Source organism: Neovison vison, chromosome 12 (genome assembly GCF_020171115.1).
Source record: "Neovison vison isolate M4711 chromosome 12, ASM_NN_V1, whole genome shotgun sequence".
NCBI classification, from domain to species: Eukaryota; Metazoa; Chordata; class Mammalia; order Carnivora; family Mustelidae; genus Neogale; species Neogale vison.
The window spans coordinates 131,927,516-131,947,115 of NC_058102.1; positions in this window are offsets into that span (position 1 = coordinate 131,927,516).

Sequence of the window (19,600 nt, forward strand, 5' to 3'; positions counted from 1 at the left end):
TGTTATTATGACTAATATGGCTACGGATGTTTGTGTGCAAGTGTTTTGGTATATGTGAACACTCATTTCTGTTGGGGATATTACTGCAAGCGATATAAAGGCACGTGCTCCGTTTTATTAGATTATGTTATACAAATGTCCTCCAGCTCTATCTGAAAATCTGAAGCTCTACAGCTTCACCAACACCCGCTGCTCTCAGTCTTGCCGTTTCCATGGGTTTCAGGTGAGAATTTTATTGTGATTTTAATTTGCATTTTCCTGAGTACTAAGAAGTTTGAATTCTCTGTCGTAGGTTTGCTGGGCATTTGGATATCTTTTTTGGAGAAAGTACCTGTTCAAGTCCCTTTCCTTTTTTTTTTTTTTAAATTTTTGTAGAAGATTTTATGTATTTATTTGACAGACTGAGAAAGAGATCACAAGCAGGAAGAGAGGCAGGCAGAGACAGAGGGGGAAGCAGGCTCCCCGATGAGCAGAGAGGCCGATGCGGGGCTCGATCCCAGGACCCTGAGATCATGACCTGACCTCAAGGCAGAGGCTTAGCCCACTGAGCCACCCAGGCGCATCTCTTTCCCTTTTTTTCTATTGGGCTGTCTGCATGTTGATTTTTCAGTCTTTTTTTAATGTATTTCGTAAACAAACTCTTTGTAGACTATAGGTATTGTGTATATCTTCTACTCTCTGGCTTGCTTTTTTGTTCTAAATGGTATCCTCTGATAAACAGAAGATCTTAATTTTAAGGCAGTCCAATTTATCAGTCTCTTTCTTTATAGTTAGTGCTTTTGCGGAGGCTCGTTATATTAGAAATTCTCTTAGAAATTTTACGTTTTGGGACTCCTGGGTGGCTCATTGGGTTAAGCCTCTGCCTTCGGCTCAGGTCATGATCCCAGGATCCTGGGATCAAGCCCCGCATCGGGCTCCCTCCTCGGTGGGGACCCTGCTTCCTCCCTCTCCCCGCACCCCACCCCCAATGCCTGCCTCTCTGCCTACTTGTAATCGCTCTCTGTCAAATAAATAAATAAAATCTTTAAAAAAAAAAAAGAAAAAATTTTATGTTTTATTACTCTCATTCAGTTATACTCTCACCTGGAACTGATTGCATGTAAAGTACGAGGTAGGGCCAAGGTTAATTTTTTCCCAGCATGTTCCAGGTCCGATTGCCTGGATATTGAATCTGGGGCATTTGAGATTTGTGTGCAGGAGTTCTACTGGGATAAAACCCCCAGATACAACCTGAGAGGGAGCGGAGGAAGCAGGGTTGGGTGGAGGGAGATGTTAGTCTGTGGGTGATACATTTGCCTTCCAGACCTAAGCTAGCCCCAAGGGGAGCTCTTGAATTGGAATGATCCTTCAGAGACCACTCTAGGAAAGAGCCAGGACTTGGACCTTTGCATCCACCAGTCATTGGATGTGGGATACCCTCTGGGAGAGAGTATAATCTTGGATAAAGCAGCTTTCTTTGACCGAGGGGGAAATCCCAGAGAGACAGATGCCCCTGAGAGCCAACAGCAGCCAACTTCCCCAGCAACCCAGGAATGAGTGCCTCGGTCCTGAAGGTGACTCTGAGTAGAACAGTTGAGTCAGCACCATTTGTTGGAAAGATTGTCCTCTTCCCACAAAGGTCACTGGCAGTGCCACCTTTGTCCTCGACCAGGTGACTGTATGTATGGGTCTCCTTTTGAAGTCTGTTCTATTCCAGCGGTCTCTTTGTTAATCCGTGAGCCAATACCACAGCATCTTAATTCCTGCAGCTTTATCCTGAGTGTTGATATTAGGGACATGCTGTTTTTCAACATTATCTTGGCTAATTTAATAAATTGTATTTTACTCTTTTCTGCACAGAGTCCTTAAAAATCTTTTTTCTTTTTCTGATGCTGCTGGAAATTTATATTGGTATAAAATACAACTGATTTTTGCATATTGCCTTTGTATCTGCCGACCTTGTGAAACTTAGTTTATTAATTCAAATAATTAAACTGTAGATTATTTTGAATTTTGTCATGCATGCCTACAATTTTATATCTTCTTTTCCACTCTTAACCTCTTTTAACTTATTTTCCTTACTTTAGGAACTCTGATATAATGATGGATGAAATATCAGGTTTAATAGCCATAGTAGGTAATTATAGCATGTTTTATTTAAGCAATATTTGATTGAAGAACACTTAAATTTGTCTTTTCTTTTCATAAGTAATGCTGCAAAGAGCATCTTTTTATAAACATTTTTATGCAGTCATCTTATTCATTCATTCCTTAGTATGAATTCCAGAATTTCTTGAAATAATCCAGTCAATAATTAAGTGCATATAAAGCACATTAAAAATATTTTAAAACAAGTATATGTAGTTGTTGGGCAGCAATGTGTTTTCTTAGTAACCTATCTTTTGAGTTAGAATGGGATCATACATCTACTGAAAAAATTCTATAGTCTTGAAATGTAAATTCAGAAAGATGATTTTTGAGAGATGTGCGGCTGCCTATTCCTTTGTATGTGCGCTTTAAGGTACTTGAACTTTCTGGGATTCTAACAGTCTTACTGTGCTTTAATAAATCTCTTACATTGTCAGAATTGCCCAATCTCTTGACATAAATAAAAATGTATTTTTCAAACAGCTTCTTTTGATATTGGCAAAAGAAAGCAGAGATAAAAGGAAGAGGGAAGGGTGGAGAGAGAAAACAAGATGAAAAAAAAAAAAAAAAGATGTGCAGATAAACAATTTGAGAACCTAATCCTTTCCCCTATTTTCATGTCAAGAGAGTAGCCTATAATTCGTTGCCTCAGGGAGGTATGTGACAGAAAGCAGAACCGTGGGCAGAATGTTCTAGTCTTTGTTTCAGAAAATTTAATCCCAATGAGAACAGCATTTCCCCAGAAGAAAAAATCCCCCTGGTCTAGTATTAGAAAAAATTCATAATCCCAGAGCAACAGTGACCCAGGTCTTTTTACTGGAGATACCCCAGGGAGGCAGTGAGATCTGAGAGAGGAATATTGGCAGAGGGGATCATAACAGGGTTGCCAGATAAAATATAGGACATCCAGTTATATTTGAAATTCACATAGTGAATAATTTTTTTAGTGTAAGTATGTCCTAAAATAGCATAGAGCATACGTACATGAAAAAAATTATGTATTATTTATCTGAAATTCAAATTTAACTCGATGTCCTATTTTTTTGTCAGTCTATTTTTAATTTTGTTTTGTTTTGCTCATCCTGGCATCCTAGATCACAGGCACCTCAGAGCTCAGCTCTGCAAGGTGCAGAGATTCCCGCGACCCACATATGTTCTGGCATGTGTCAGAGAGCCACTGGATCTGGGACAGTGGGTACCTCGGTGGTAGGTGGAGTGAACAGATGACTGAAGACAAAGGCCCCACAGTGTGTCACTGTGTGAAGCCTTGGAACCCAGGTCCAGTCTGCTGTGGGAGACTGGTAGGTCTTTCTAGAATGTCTGAGGCTGAATTTAGGATTGAGATGAAATATTGGAGTAAAAATTAGTTTCCCTGTAGAGATCCAGACGTGTATAATTCTGATCTCAGGCTGATTTCATGGGTGATCGGAGTTCTTTGGTAGGTAATCAGCTCACTTTGGGGTACCAGCTGAAAAGACGCCTCTTCCTAGTACCCCGCCATCTTGTCCCCCCAAAATTAGTTTCCTAAAATATTGGAAAGCCACATTCCATTTACATCTGAGTTTATAAAGACTCTTTCTTGGGATGATACAAAAACCAAAACCAAAAAAGCTTTGGAGTTTCAAAACCTAGGTGATTAGTGGCTTGACTCTTGTTTCCCAATGGTCACATCTCAAGAAAGGGCTCTCTTGGTGTAGGACAGGAGCAGAACTAAGGGTTCAGGATGGAGGCATGCGGATAGCTGCCTACTCCTGCGACCTTACAGGGTTGCTGTTTCCCCTGAGGCGTTTCTGAGTTGTCGAGGGAGATCTGCCCCGCTCAAACCCACAGGACACACGCCTGGCTTAGTCACAGATGGCTCTCTTGTCCACCACCTCAGAGCTGTCTGATGGCAATGGGAGATATTAGTCAGTTTTGGTCACAGAGAATGTGATCATGGCCTGAATCTGTAAATTCAGCCCAACTGAAGGAGGTTCCTCAGGGGACCACGCGTGTAGGAAGGAAAACCCCCCAAGTCATACATTCTCATTGTTACTACAGAACTTTGACCTTCATGCACATGTGGCTCTTCTGATCTCATGCAAGGACTTCTTCCATTCTTATGACTAGGAACAGAGCCTGAAGGCTTCCAGGCTGTTGCATGGCCATTTCCCTCTTGGCTCCCACCATAAACTTTAATGCCTTACCGTTCCTGTAGTAAGAGGGGAAAAAACCCCACAGCAGTCAAACACAACCAGGAATGGAGAGCTAATGAGAGATAACTTAGAGATCTTAGAAAAAAGAGATCTTAGAAAGATCTAGAGTGGCCAGGCTTATCCACCTAGTCAACGTTACTTCCCTTCCATCTCCCCTCTGATTTCTTCCTGACTTTTGATTGGAGACTATATTAATTGATTTGTTTTGGTGAGGATGTTGTGGGAGAGGAGGAGGCACTTCTCTCACTGAGAGGGAGATCCTGGGCCCATATTTTTTCTTCAGCTGCTCAAATGACAAGTTTAAATAAGGAAGAAGAATCTAAAAAAGAAATTTAGGTGGGTACATTACGCAGAGACAGGAATTTTTTTTTTTTTTTAATCCTCTTCACTCTTCACACTTAAAAAAAATCTACCCCTTCGCACAGCAGATCAGTTCTCTCCTGGTTCTGGTTCCAAGTCTGCCCTCATCCTGAGAGGGAGTGGGTGTGAGGATGGGTAAACCCAGCTTCCGGAATAGATGCCGTAATAACAAAACCAGTGAACTGGAGGCAAAAACAGCATCATACTTTGTAGGAAACTCTGTCTCTGTTTTTTAAGAATTCCCCAATTTAGAAGTCATTTGGCAATGTAGAGCTCTTTTCCTGGCCATCTTTTGTTTTGTTTTTTAAATTTATTTTATTTTTTCAGTGTTCCAAGATTCATTGTTTATGCATCACACCCAGTGCTCCATGCAGTACGTGCCCTCCTTAATACCCACCACCAGGCTCACCCATCCCCCCACCCTCTCCCCTCCAAAACCCTCAGTTTGTTTCTCAGAGTCCACATTCTCTCATGGTTTGTCTCCCCCTTCTGATATCCCCCAACTCACTTCTCCTCTCCATCTCCCAATATCCTCCATGTTATTCCTTATGCTCCACGACTAAGTGAAACCATATGATAATTGACTCTCTCTGCTTGACTTATTTCACTCAGCACAATCTCCTCCAGTCCCATTCATGTTGATACAAAAGTTGGGTATTTATCCTTTCTGATGGAGGCACAATACTACATTGTATATATGGACCATATCTTCTTTATCCATTCATCTTTTGAAGGGCATCTTGGCTCTTTCCACGGTTTGGCGACTGTGGTCATTGTTCCTGTGAACATTGGGGTTCATATGGCCCTTCTTTTAACTACATCTATATCTTGGGGGTAAAAAATGCAGTTCCTGGCCATCTTTTTCTGAGAACTAACCCTTTGCATGTCTTCCAGCTCAAGTTTAAAGACGAATGTGTTGATGATGAAGAAATAGTTGTAAAAAGTCTAGAATTCTCTGCCTGTATTTAGGTGTTCTTTCTCACTTTTATTCCTAACTTACTTGGGAATGAGTTAAGTAGTAAAATGTGTAGTTTTAAGAAATTATCAGTACTCAATGTTATTTCATTCTACTGAAAATACAGCTGTTTTGCTTATGGATCTAGCTGTCTTCACCATCTCTCTCTAGAAGGCAGCCTGCTTCCCATAGTTTCCTGATGCTTACAAAAAGCCCCCCCACCCGCCCTGATAAGGCTGCTCTCCACTTATTATCAGAGACAGATCTGACCTGATACTTTGACTTGTAAACACTGAAATCAGCCTCTGTGGGGGTATCTGGCTCTTTTCTTCTTCTAAGAGGACTAAAGAGCCCAGTCCTGGGGAGGTACTTATTCCCTGGTTTCAGGTACTTATTCCCTGAGCTCACACCTTAAATCCTTTCCAGGGAAGGAGGACTGGAACACTGCCCAGTGTCTTTCTGGCAGGAGAGGAGCTCCTAAACTTTATCTTTTCTCTTTCCCATCTTTTGTCAGAGGGAATCCCAGAAATAGCTATTATTGTCAAATATGTGAATGCCTTACTATTGCTCCCTAGTTTCAGGGGCCATAATTACCATACTATATAGCATTAAATATGGCAGATTAAATCTGTGGTAAATCTTACCGACTTTCAATATGACTGTTCATTTATGTTTAAAAATCTGGGATAATTTCATCTGGAACCAGGTTGTTCTGCCATTGATCAAAACCGGCTTTCTGGAGAATTAGGTTGTGAGGCTGTGATCTTGCTGTAGACCCCATGCTGGAAGCTTCGCTCCCCTCCCAGTGGGTACACAGCTTTTCATTTCCTCAGCCTTCTGTTCATGATTTATGGATCAGATAGAGGATGATGTTGGCTCCATCTGGAAAGTGGGTCAGCCAGTCTTTGAGGAGACACATCGGAGGCCTAGAAATAGTGCTCTGGATACAGATGCTCCACGTTTAGAGACAGATAGGGAAGGGAAGAAAGGACTTGATCCTCAGAAAGTAAAATCAAACTTCAGCCTGAAGTGGACTGCCATCAAAGATGACGACTCAGCAGAGTGTGAATAACAACCTTAATTAATACGAAGGTCTACTTGAAGGCAGGCACTGAAAACCCTGCCCAATTTCAAATCAGGAAGCCTGTCTGAGCACCGAGACTTGCGACCAGTGGATTTTTGGCATTGGGAACAAAAGCGGACTGTGTTAGTCTGGAGGAGTGAAACGTTGGCACCGACTGAAGCATTCACACCATTGCTTTGCTGGATTTGTCACCTCGATGAATTGCAAAGGATGAGAGTTTCTTATGGCTCGTGAGGGTCATTCATTTGGGGACTGGGCTACAGAAGTAAGACAGTTCATAGTGATTCTCATCCTTTCTGTTCCCTTCCCTTTCCTTTCTTTTGTTCCTTTGATTGACTTCAGGACCTTGGATTTGGCATAATCCTTTGTTCAATACCCTTTCATCGTTGACCAATATGTATCTAGTTTAATTATTTTATTTTATTTTTTTAAGTTTTATTTATTCATTTATGGGACAGACAGAGATCACAAGTAGGCAGAGAGGCAGACAGAGAGAGAGAGGGAAGCCGACTCCCTGCTGAGCAGAAAGCCAAATGCAGGACTCGATCCCAGGGATCATGGGATCATGACCTGAGCCAAAGGCAGAGGCTTAACCCACTGAGCCACACAGGTGCCCCTAGTTTAATTATTTTAGATAAGCCTGGGTGTTCTTGAGCCTAGCACCCAGTGCCCTTCTCATACCTCACCCCACCCAAAGTGCTCCGCCATCTCTCTGAATCCTGTGTTCATAAGGTCCTTGCTTTCATCTGTGTGAGCAGACCACAGTTAATTCACCTGTTCTGTTGATGAGCATTTAGGCTTTTCAAGGTTTTTAACTATTTAAACAGTAATGTTATTAACATTCTGCATGTGCATATCACAAGGCATACATGTGCCAGAATTTCTTTTGTGTCTATATCAAGAGTGGAAGTGCTAGATCATAGAGTAGGTGAATTTTGACATTACAAGGTGATGCTAAATTGTTTTCCAAAAACAGTCCTACGAATTTACATTTCCAGCAGCACTGCATAAGAGATCTTGGGAATTCACATCTCTTCCGTCCTCTCCACATCCAATAACTTGCCTTTTTGGACTTTTTAATTTTTGCGGATTTAATTTGTACCTCACTGTGTTTTGATTTGCATTTCCATACTCACTAATGGGATTCATATGTTAACTGGCTATATATGTTTCTTTTGCTTTGGAATTTCTGATCATGTCTTCTAGTCATTTTTCAATTGGGATAAAAGTACTTTCTAAGAATAAGTAGGAAGAGTGATTTTTCAAAAAATAAATACTTTTAAATCTAAATTTAGGATTCTACTCTCAAATGGAGTTGGCACAAATGGTTTTATATGTTAACATTCCTTCATTAAGAAAATCTTACTTTAAAAAAGAAAAAAAAAAGAAAGTCTTATTTGCATCTAACACAGGCTATTAATGGGTAACATTCTGACCTTCAGAAAATTATAGTCCTGAATTCAACAATTTTTAACCATTTTGACCATTATCATTCTGCTTTCCCTGTCTGCTTCCAGTCCAAACCACCATACTCTCACATTTTGACGATTGCAGTAGCTTCCTACCTTGTCTCTGTGCTTCCGCTCATACCCTCCTCCTTCAGTCTGCATAGCAGTCCCCATGATTTTGTCTTTCCTGTCAAATCCTCATGACTTCCCATTGTCCTTACAATAAAATCCGAACTCATGGTCATAGTCCCCCAAAGCACTATGTGATTTGAGCGTTGCCTTCTTCTCTGCCCCACCCCCCACCTCTTTCTTAAGTCTCTGTCTGCAGTCATTTTTGCTCTTTCTGGGCAGACCAGATTTGATCCTCTTGGAGGGCTTTCGTGATCATTATATTCAGTTGGGAAATTTGTTCTTCTGGGTCTTTCCATGTATCACACCTTCCCATCATTCGTATTTCTACTCAGCGCCACTTAATCAGGTGCTTTCCCTGACCAACAATCTCTCTGTAACTCCTTATCCTACTTTACTTTTCCTTATAATTCTTACTATAAAATTACACTTATTATACAATTACGTTATATTATTTTTCATTTGTTTATTGTTGGTCTCCTTTCTGGAATGTAGGCCCTGTGATGACAGAGACTTGATTGGTTTACTGCAGTATCACTTTTTTGTAGAATGGTGTCTAGCACATAGTGGCCCCCCATGCCCCAATACCCAACAGATATTTTTTTAATGTTAAATAAAATAAAATCATAAATAATTCAGATGAGGAAGCTACCCCAAACTTCTTCAATTGTCCAGATTAATGTTTAGAAATAACATTACATCAGCAAATGTAATATCATTTAATACGAAATGGGTTCATATGAACTAAGATTATACTAGGTAGACTCACAGGATGATTCTAGAAAATCAAGTTAATTATGGAGAATACCTAGAATTAGTAGTTCTTTCTTTTTTTTTTTTCCTTTAAACAAACGTTACTGAAGTACATTTTACATATCACCCACTTAAGTGCACAGTTCAATGATTTCAAGTAAGGTACTAGTGGTACAGCTATTACCACCAGTTTTAGGGCATTTTCATCCCCTATGCCAGTTTACTGCTGGTTCTTGCTCCCATTTTCAGGCCCAGGCAACCAACAATCTACCTTTTTTCTCTATAAATCTGTCTTTTCTGGACATTTCATATAAACACAATATCTGGTCTCTTGTGTCTAGTTGCGTTCACTTAGTGTGATGTTTTGAGCTTTATGCATGACAAAGCCTGTGTCAGAGGTTTGCTCATTTTTATGGCTGAAGAGTATTCTATTTTTTTTTTTTAAGATTTTATTTATTTATTTGGCAGGGAGAGATCACAAGTAGGCAGAGAGGCAGGCAGAGTGAGGGAGGAAGCAGGCTCCCTGCTGAGCAGAGCCGGATGCGGGGCTCAATCCCAGGACCCTGAGATCATGACCCAAGCCAAAGGCAGAGGCTTAACCCACTGAACCACCCAGGCAGTGGATGTACCACTCTATTATATGTACTATAGTATATGTACATATAATAGAATGTACCATTCTATTATATGGATGTACCACATCGTGTCTATCCATTTACCAGCTGATGTACCGGTAGGTCATTTCTAGATTTGGGCTATGATGAATGGACATTCATGTGCATATCTTTGTGTGGACATGTACTTTCATGTCTTTTGGGTAAATACCTACGAGTACAATTGTTGAGTCATATGGTAGTTTATTTTTTGCGACAGTGCTAATCTGTTTTCCAACGTGACCATGCCACTTTTCATTCCCACCAGCAATGTAGGAAGCCTCCTGTTCTTTCCCAGCCACGCCAACAGTTGTTAATTGTGTGCCTTATTTATTATATTCCTTCCAGTGGGTCTGTAATGGTACCTCGTGGTTTCAATTTTCACTCTCTAAAGACTAATGGTGTTGAGCCTCTTTTCATGCATTCATTAGCCATTCGTATACCTTCTAGGAGGAATTTGCATTCAGAAATTGGTAGTACTTAAGACTTTAAAGGAGACGTATTTATAGAAGTTTTCTCAATAAATAGGGTTAGCTTTTATAAATGCAGGCGTAGGACTGGAGTATGCAAAGTACTGAAAAAGGAAGAATGTAAACAGCATAGCTGTGGCCAAATGTAGGGCCTCCAAAAGGTAGTGGCAGGCTGGGGGGTTGGGGAATTGAAATGTATAAACTGTCTTGAATGCCAGGTTGAGTAATGCAGTACAAGAGGGATGGCAGCAAAAAGGGACAGGATTTTGATGCCCAAGAGAAGTATTTGCGTTAAATATGTATGTACTAATTTTCTTGTTTCTGACCTAACAGTCTCACTTACGTGAGTCTGTCAGTAATCTCAGTCTATCGAAAAACCGTAGGAAAGAAATAGATCCCAATGACCATTTGGTTTGTCCATCCAGGAGGAATATAAATAAGTATAACTCATTTTTGCTACATGCATATAGCTTTTACCAAAGATCACAAATTATTCTTCAAGGAAAGAAATTCGCTTTAGTTCTTGGTTAATTCATCTCAATTAAAGATAACCTCGACATTCAGAAAAGCTTTCTTGTTACAGTCTTATTTCTTTCGTGAATTTAATTAAATTTTAACTTTTTTCTCTAGAATATCTGACTTGAGATACAAAAACAAACAGTTGAAACAGCTCCTTTCCATCACATTTGGTACTCATGATACAGCAGATTCTTGAAAATTGTTTCTCTTTTTAGCCTTCTGTTCTCTAGTCTGCTTTTTTCTATGCAATATATAAGAACTCATTTCTGCAGAGTGCTTATGAAGAGCCCATTTCTTCCCAGACGCTGTGATACGTGATGGCCACATACACTTGAAGTCAGCCCCATTACCGAAGAACATTTATTGACACAGGGAACAAAAGAAGCTGGAAGCTTCTTGTGCCAAAATTTCTCTGAAATTCTTACGTGTCTGAATAGTGAGCTGTTGGTAAAGACCAGGCAAATTTTCCTTGAGGCTATTTATTCCAAAGAATACCTCAAAATGACAACTAGAAACAGTGTATATATGGCACAGGATTCAGACTTCTGTATCACAGCACCTGGGACATTTGCAAGACTGTTTTGTGCCTGAACTCATGCTTAGGTTTGTCATTGTCTTAGCCTGAAGTTATTTCCCTCAGAACAAGTGTAGCGATGTTCTTCTTCTTCTTCTTCCACTACATTTTGTTGGAATATCTTTTTGTGTTATGTCTCCTTATTTTATTTTTTCTGTACAATCCAGGTATCTGAAATTCCAACAATATCAACATTACAGGATTAACTTCCCCCAACTTTTTAAAAATAGGTAAACTTTAACAAGTGACATAATATTATTGTAAACTTGTTTCTTTTTTAAACTTCTTTTTTTATTAAGTTTTTTTTTTTAAGATTTTATTTATTCATCTGACAGAAAGAGATCACAAGCAGGCAGAGAGAGAGAGGAGGAAGCAGGCTCCCCGCTGAGCAGAGATCCCAATGGGGGACTTGAACCCAGGACCCTGAGATCATGACCTGAGCTGAAGGCAGAGGCTTAACCCACTGAGGCGCCACCTTATTACTCATTTCAGTGAGGGAAAGCACACCCTATGGGCAGCAGTGAGGCAGCTCAGTAAGAGGAAGGATTTAAGATTAAGATTTGGATTTGTGTTAGCCCATTTGGGGAACTTTGCTTTAAACTGTATGCTGTCAGGAAGCAGTGGTAAGTCTATGGTTGAGTATCTTAATAAATCTTTTGTGGAAAGAGGAAAGACTAGCATGAGGCTAAAGCTGTAACTGGTAAAGAAGTAATAGTCACTCATGTTATTTGATATTTTCAGTTTGTGTTTTCTATTTGGTGGCTTGGGTAGATTCATGGTTCTATGTCCATGTCCAGAAATGGTTATGGAATAGTCTTATTTTCGTCCTGATCCATCATGATTATGCAGTGGCCTTTTCTGATGTTGACGTTCTCTGAAACTGTTTATGCTCCATAGGAGACATCAAGGCCTAGCTATGCCAGGCCAGCTCCTCACAACACCACAACCTGGCTGATAGCACCAGCTCAGCCTCTTGATATCAGGGGCTGCTTTTTTCTCTCACAATTTGGTGGTTGAGAACTAAGGCCCTTTATGACCTGGGTCAAAGTTAGCTTCTTCCAGGCTGCTCTCTTGGGTTAGCGTGTCCGTTTCTGAGCCTGGTCAACAGTTAGTATTCGGCTGCATCACTCGTTACTCGCAGCTGAACGAAAGCTTCACTGAGCCGCGGGGCGAGCGCTTGAACCCTGAGGCCGCCGCCAGCGCGTTCCGGGGGCTCCGCTTAAGTTTTTTTTTTTTTTTTTTATTTGAATGTAGTTGATGCACAATGTTACATTAGTTTCAGGTGTACAACATAATGATTTGACTTCTTTATACATTATGCTCTATGCTCAACACAAGGGAAGCTACCATTGTCACCATACCATGCTATTATAATATCATCCATTATATTCCTCATGCTGTGCCTTTTATTCCTGTGACTTATTCATTCCATAACTGGGAGCCTCCATCTCCCACTCCTCTTCATTCATTTTGCCCACATCCCCAACCCCTTCCTGATGGCAACCATTAGTTTGTCCTCTGTGTTTATGGGTATGAGTCTTCTTTTTGATAAACTTGTTCTTTATAAGGTTGTTTGGGTTTACAAGTTTCTGCTCTTCTTCAGTGGAGAATTGCTATCAGTCCGTATCTCTTATGTGTCTACAACATGCATTGTGGATATGGTCCTGGGCACTTGAAGTTCCCAACTTTCAAAAGCTGCTGCATTAAGATGGAGAGCCAAGTCCCAAACTGGACATGGAGTAAACCTTTGTTATGCTCAAGGTAATGTGCTGATGAAAACACCATCATAGACTATCATAACACACACATACCTGTGGCATGGGAGCTTCCCTCCAAGAAGGGAAGCAGACAAAATGCAGCATAGAGAAAATAATCCATTTCCCATCTCTTTCCATCCACAAAGTTCCTTTTCCAGTAAATTTTGTTTCAAATTCTTGAGTTGTTCTTACTTCTTAATGAGAAAGGGAGCCAATCCTTCTATTAAATAGAATTGGGCTTTCAGTAATTTAGTGGTTTTTGTTTGTTTGTTTGCTTGTTTTTTGTAAATGCTGTACTAGTTCTTTCCAGCATTGTTGGATGTTTGTTCAGAGACCTGGAAAGCCATTAAAGGAAATACTTTGCCTTCACACGCAAAGGATTTTCCTACATAAATGCCGTTCTCTTCCCTTGTGATCAGAAAGTTCTTTAGGTGTCTTTAGGTTTACAGAACCATTTTGTGTGCATGGAGGCATGGAAGATTAGGGGAAACTAGCAGTTTGGGCCAAAGCCTCAGTGACTCGGATACTGTTTAGCAGTACTTAAAAAAGATGTACTTTATTGGGAAAGAGAGAACAGCCCAAGTCATGACTTTATAGTGGAAAGCAGAGGAGATGACTCCCTAAAGAACAGGAGCATTTTTAGAAGTGATGCTGACAGGGAGTAAGAGTTTAAGGGTAAACTGGAGGCAGATGAGAATAAACTGTGAAGTAAAAAACATAAACATCTTGGGTAAACTTTCTAAGCCGGAAATAGTAAACCAGAGAGTTGGGTTTTTTTTGTTTTGTTTTGTGTTTTGTTTTTTTTTGTTTTTTTTGTTTTTTTTTTTTTCCCCCTGAGCAGATTTCAGGCATATTTTCATCCATTCATGTTGACTTTCTTCTTTTTCCAAGTGAAATACAACGGAGAGGAGAAGCAGGTGGAGGTGAGAGATCACACTGAGAAGTACAGTGCAGAGCTGTGGCTCTCAGAATGACTCCCGGACCAGCAGCAGCAGCATCACTGGGGAACTTGTTAGGAATGCAAATTCTCAGGCTCTAATCCAGACCTACTGAATTGGCAATTCTGTGGGGGGTATGGCCACTGATTTGTGCTTTGACAAAAGCTCTCCAGGTGAATCTAGTGCACATTAGTGAGAACCACTGGTAGAGGGATTAAAAGTATGATCTCTGGAACCAGACGGCTGCATTTCTTAGGGCAATTCTTTCTTTGTTTTGTTTCCCCATTTGTAAAATGGAAACAGTATCAAACTCAGTTCCCTAAGGAAGACTAAAAGAGCTCACCTCTGTCAGATCCGTAGTACAATGCCTGGCTACTGTGTTCTATAAATGTTCGGATGATGAGGATGATGTTAATATTAATAAAAAATATTCTTTATTGATGTTAATTTCATTGTTATTCATAGGCTTTATTTCACAATTAATAACAAGGCTTTGCGTTTCACAGGAGTTCTTCTTCCCCAATGTCTTAGAGTTATTTTCCATGGCTCAAGGCAGTATTTCTCAGCATGCGCTCCGTGGACCATTTGCAACAAGATCAGTTGTTGTGCTTATTAAAATGCAGATTCTCAAGTCCTCCCCAGATCCACAGTGGTATTCAGAATTCTCTAGTGATACTACTATACCCAGAAATTTCAAAACTACTGCTCTTGGAGAACAAAGACCATGACCATTTTGCAAATGGGCACATGGGACACAGGGTGGCATATGTTTAGGGAAATCCAGAATCTCGGTAAGACCAGGAATCAGAATTGGATTTCTGAATTTGTGTCACATTGACAGACTGTGCCGTCCCTTCGTAGTGTTATTTGCTTTATCAGGAATCTGACTGGGGTTTGCCACTTTGTGTATTGAGTTCCATCATTATTTAATCTGAAAATAACTTTTACCTTGTAAATCTAGAACTATTAAGGATGACAAGTTCTTGGAAAATACACCTAGCCCATGATCTGTTGCTCGGCTGCAATTGTTCTGGTTGTGGGTGTATCTAACACATCACTCTTATGGTACGGATGAAGCAGAAGGGCTCGGAGAGGTTGAGGAAATTGTTAAAAGTCATGTGACTGGATGATGGCAGAGCCAAGAGTAGATGTTGGTCTCCCAACTGCTAATTTAGTGTCCTTTCACATATTAGGACATATCCCACTGTCCTAATCCTTGCTGATTTAAATGATTTAAAGCTGCACTTAAATTTTTAAAAATAACTACATACACTGCTCACATAAAATCTGGTCTCAGCAGTTTTTGACCTCCCTTAATTTCTTTTTCTTGAAGATATGCAAACATCACACACACTCACACACACACACACACACACACACACATACACACAAGATATGCAGACATCACATCTTTTTTATAATATTGATAAATTAGTCATATGACAACCAATAACTCATGACTCCATTGCATATTGCTTTTTCATCAGTGCACACTAAACCATTCTCAGGCAATTAGACTGACTTCTCAGGCTGTGATGAAAAGCTTTGGGCCTTTTTGTGGAGGGCCGACAGGTCTTGTATGCATTGTTCTATTACGGTTCTATGTGGTATCCACATCTGTTTAGACAATTTCATTCTTAATTTTGAGGCCACACAGGGGTATTTATCTCTATGTACAAATTATTTTCACTTAATTGGTGGTGGGGGTAAGGGTGGGTGCTATTCATGCCAGAATCACTTGATTACTATATAAAATGATTTTCTTTTTGTCTCAATTGTTTGTACTTGTCATATTATATATGAACTTTAGGTTATTGAAGTTATTTTCTTCCAGACCTCTTTCCTGTTAAGAATGGAATCTTTATAGTCTTAGTGGACTCATATATTACTCCCTCTAACTAAGTTTCTTTCCATCTTGTCTTTAGCTAGTTCATTACTATCTACCCCCTGGCTAACTGCTCCTCATTCTTGAAGTCTCAGCTCAATTGTTACCTTTTCACAGAAGACTTTCTTTTCTTTATCTCTTTATATAGGAAGGTCCCTGTCTCCATACACTGCAGTTTTTATCACTCTATAGTGTTTATTTTAAAAAAAATTATTTTAATTAACATATAATGGATTATTAGCCCCAGGGGTACAGGTCTGTGAATCGCCAGGTTTACACACTTCACAGCATTCATCATAGCACATACCATTCCCCAATGTCCATAACCCAACCACCCTCGCCCTACGCCCCTCCCCCCAGCAACCCTCAGTTTGTTTTGTGAGATTAAGAGTCTCTTATGGTTTGTCTCCCTCCCGATCCCATCTTGTTTCATTTTTTCCTTCCCTACCCCCCAAACCCTCCACGTTGCCTCTCAAATTCTTCATATCAGGGAGATGATATGATAATTGTCTTTCTCTGATTGACTTATTTCGCTCACCATTATACCCTCTAGTTCCATCCACATCGTGGCAAATGGCAAGATTTCATTTCTTTTGATGGCTGCATAGTATTCCATTGTATGTATATACCACATCTTCTTTATCCATTCATCTGTTGATGGACATCTAGGTTCTTTCCATAGTTTGGCTACTGTGGACATTGCTGCTATAAACATTCAGGTGCATGTGTCCCTTCGGATCTCTACAGTGTTTATTTCTTCATGGCACTTACCACTATATGTAATTTTTTAAAGTTTGTTTTCTCTTTTATTATGTCTGTCTCTGCACAGTTGATTGTAAAATCCATGTGTCTATTGTGCAGAAGATGTGTTTAGTTTGCCCCAATAGCAACCCTAATGCCCGATATGGAGTAGAGGCTCAGTCAGCATCTGTTGAATGAATATGTCTTTGTGAGTTGGTATGGAATCTTATAATTTGTTTAGAGGTGTATGAGGATGTGTTAAATCTTGGTCTCTTATAAAAACCTCTTCTGGATTATTTCCTTCATTGATGGATGCTGACATTGACAAAGGGTTGTCTACTTCTCAGCTACCTTGACTCCAGACCTATTAAATGGACCAGTACTCCTTATCTCAATCTTGTGTGTACTTAGGTTTCTAGAACATTCAAGACCACAATGTGCTGTCTTCTTGATGGAGCCTGTATTCTATGGTAGCCTCTGGCCACACTGGAGATGTTGCTAGTGGGAAATGCCCTGTGTTGTAGGTGTAAAATATACATTGGATTTTGAATATTTTGTATAAAAATGTAAAATATCTCACTAATAATTGTTAAATTCTTTACTTATTGAAATATTATTTTGGATATATTGGGCCAAATAAAATACTTTATTAAAATTAATTTTACTTTTTTTTTTTACTTTTTAAATGTGCTACTGGAACATTTAAGATTACATGTAGGAATCACATTTGTAGCTCACATTATATTTCTATTTTTGGCGTTGTTCTAGACCCAACTAGTCTACCTCAATTATTTGACAGTATAGACTGAGGGTAAGCCACTGAAGGGAATGCTAAAATTCCAAAAGCCTCTCATAGTGTGCTCTTCTCTTGACAAATGTTAGCTAGGGGAGGGCTGGCACCTCTGGAGGGTGGCTTAGGTACCATTCAGTATTCCTTCAGTGTTAAGTCATGAAGACCAATTTGTGTCCTAAGACCTGGAAACTTTAAATGTCTGCCAGTGATCATAAATCTTGTTTAGGAGAATGCTGGTACCAGAACCCAAATCTTTTATTATGTTCAGTCATTGAATTACTTATAGAAGGGCATATCCTCTTTTTTAAAAATCCCATACTGGACAATTTTAAAGAACTGTTAATAAATTTTATATGTTTTCTAAGAATATCAATTAATGAGGAAATTACATTTCAATTCTTAGCTTGCTATATAGATTGAAGATCTTATTATATACTCTGATAAATTAAGCAAACAGAAACTCCTGTTACTACTACCATGTATGCTACAGTAGAGCATTAAACCAGGATGACATTTATTTAGCAAAGGAGTATACACTGCAAAGCAAATTTTAAACAGAAGTTGAATATGAACATGAAATCTACTTGTAAATAAGTATAAATCTAGTAAGCATTCTTTGCATAAGTATACAATTTCACTTGGCGATCATGTGCTATAGTTTGGAAAACTTGTTACTCGGTCTCATTCGAAAAGTCCTTGTCACTGACCTATTAGGCAAACTTTTCTTCTTAGGTAAGCATGTGGATTTAGAAATAATTAGCTTCATCATTACGATCTTCTGGTTCATTCATTAATTTATCAAATATTTAGTGAGAACCTACTATGTACTAGGCAGTTCTGTGAGTTCTAAGTGCTCAGGATACTACAGTGACCAATATAGATGATATTTATTTATTTGACAAAGAGACAGTGAGAGAGAGAACATAAGCTGGGGGAGTGGGAGAGGGAGAAGCAGGCTACCCGCCGACCAGAGAGCCTGATGCAGAGGCTTGATCCCAGGACCCTGGGATCATGACCTGTGTTGAAGGCAGATGCTTAGCGACTGAGCCACCCCAGGCGTCTTTACAGTGACCAATACAGACTTTTTTTTTTTCCTTTGGAACTTACATTTCACTGCTCAGGTATTTTCTCAATAGGGAGAATGAAATGAAATGATAAAGTAAACCTAAGCAGTGTGATCCCAGAATGCCATTATTGCCATTTTTGTTGGTTAGGAACTGAAGTAAATTTGGGATTATCTGTCTTTCCTGGGGAATTTGAAAACAGAGATGCCTATGGGAAGTAGAGATCCATAAAGCATTACATATCCAGTAGTAATTAGTATTTTCTGAGTATCGGAAGACATCCTTAAAATTTCAAATAAAGCAAATTAGACTCTGTTGAGGGATTTCCCAGTAATGGGGGGGAGTTTCACATATTATTCAGCTTATTATTATTATACATAATATTATTCTGCATCTCTTGTTTCTTTTGCTGGAGTGTCCCAACCTGTAGTTAACTCAATGTCTTGGTTCTCATATCTATTAACTCTAAAAACTCCCAAACAGAATGACTTCCCTCAGTCATTCTCATTCTCTCACATCTGAGTCCCACCTCTGGCACATGTCTTTCCGTTCACATATTCACTTGCATACACTTTCACATCCCTCTGTCCTGGCCCCCTTTCAGGCAAAGGTTCCTTAAATATAGCATTTTTTTTTTTTTTTCCTCGAAGCTCAGCCGGTAGATGTCTCCACTACTCCCTCATAGCTAAGACCTTGCAAGTAGCTTTTAATCATTTCTTTAACCGACAATAAGGAGGAGGATTTGATAATTTGCTTAAAATGAGCAGATGCTCGGGAGGACACGTCTCCATCCTACGTCCCCCCACCCTTCGATTTAAGTCAGGAATGAAAACTCCTTTCTCCCTCTTTTCCAGGCAAAAGAAAAGGCTGATTTAGCTAAGCATGCAAGACGCCAACACCCTCCTCCTCAGTACGTCCAAGTTTCTTTCGCTCTGAGCCACCAACGCTCTGCTTCTCCCTTCACTCTCGCCCACCCCACCCCCACCCCCTCAGGTTTCCGAGTCATCAGGGAACGCGAGTGGGTGAAAGGACTCGGTGCTGCTGCATCCCGAGCCACCGCCTCCTCCTCCGCCTCCTCCGTGCCGCCTCGGGTTCAGCACTGGACAGCTCCCGCCCCAGCCCAATAAATGGCAGTCGGCTGATTGACAGAGGAGC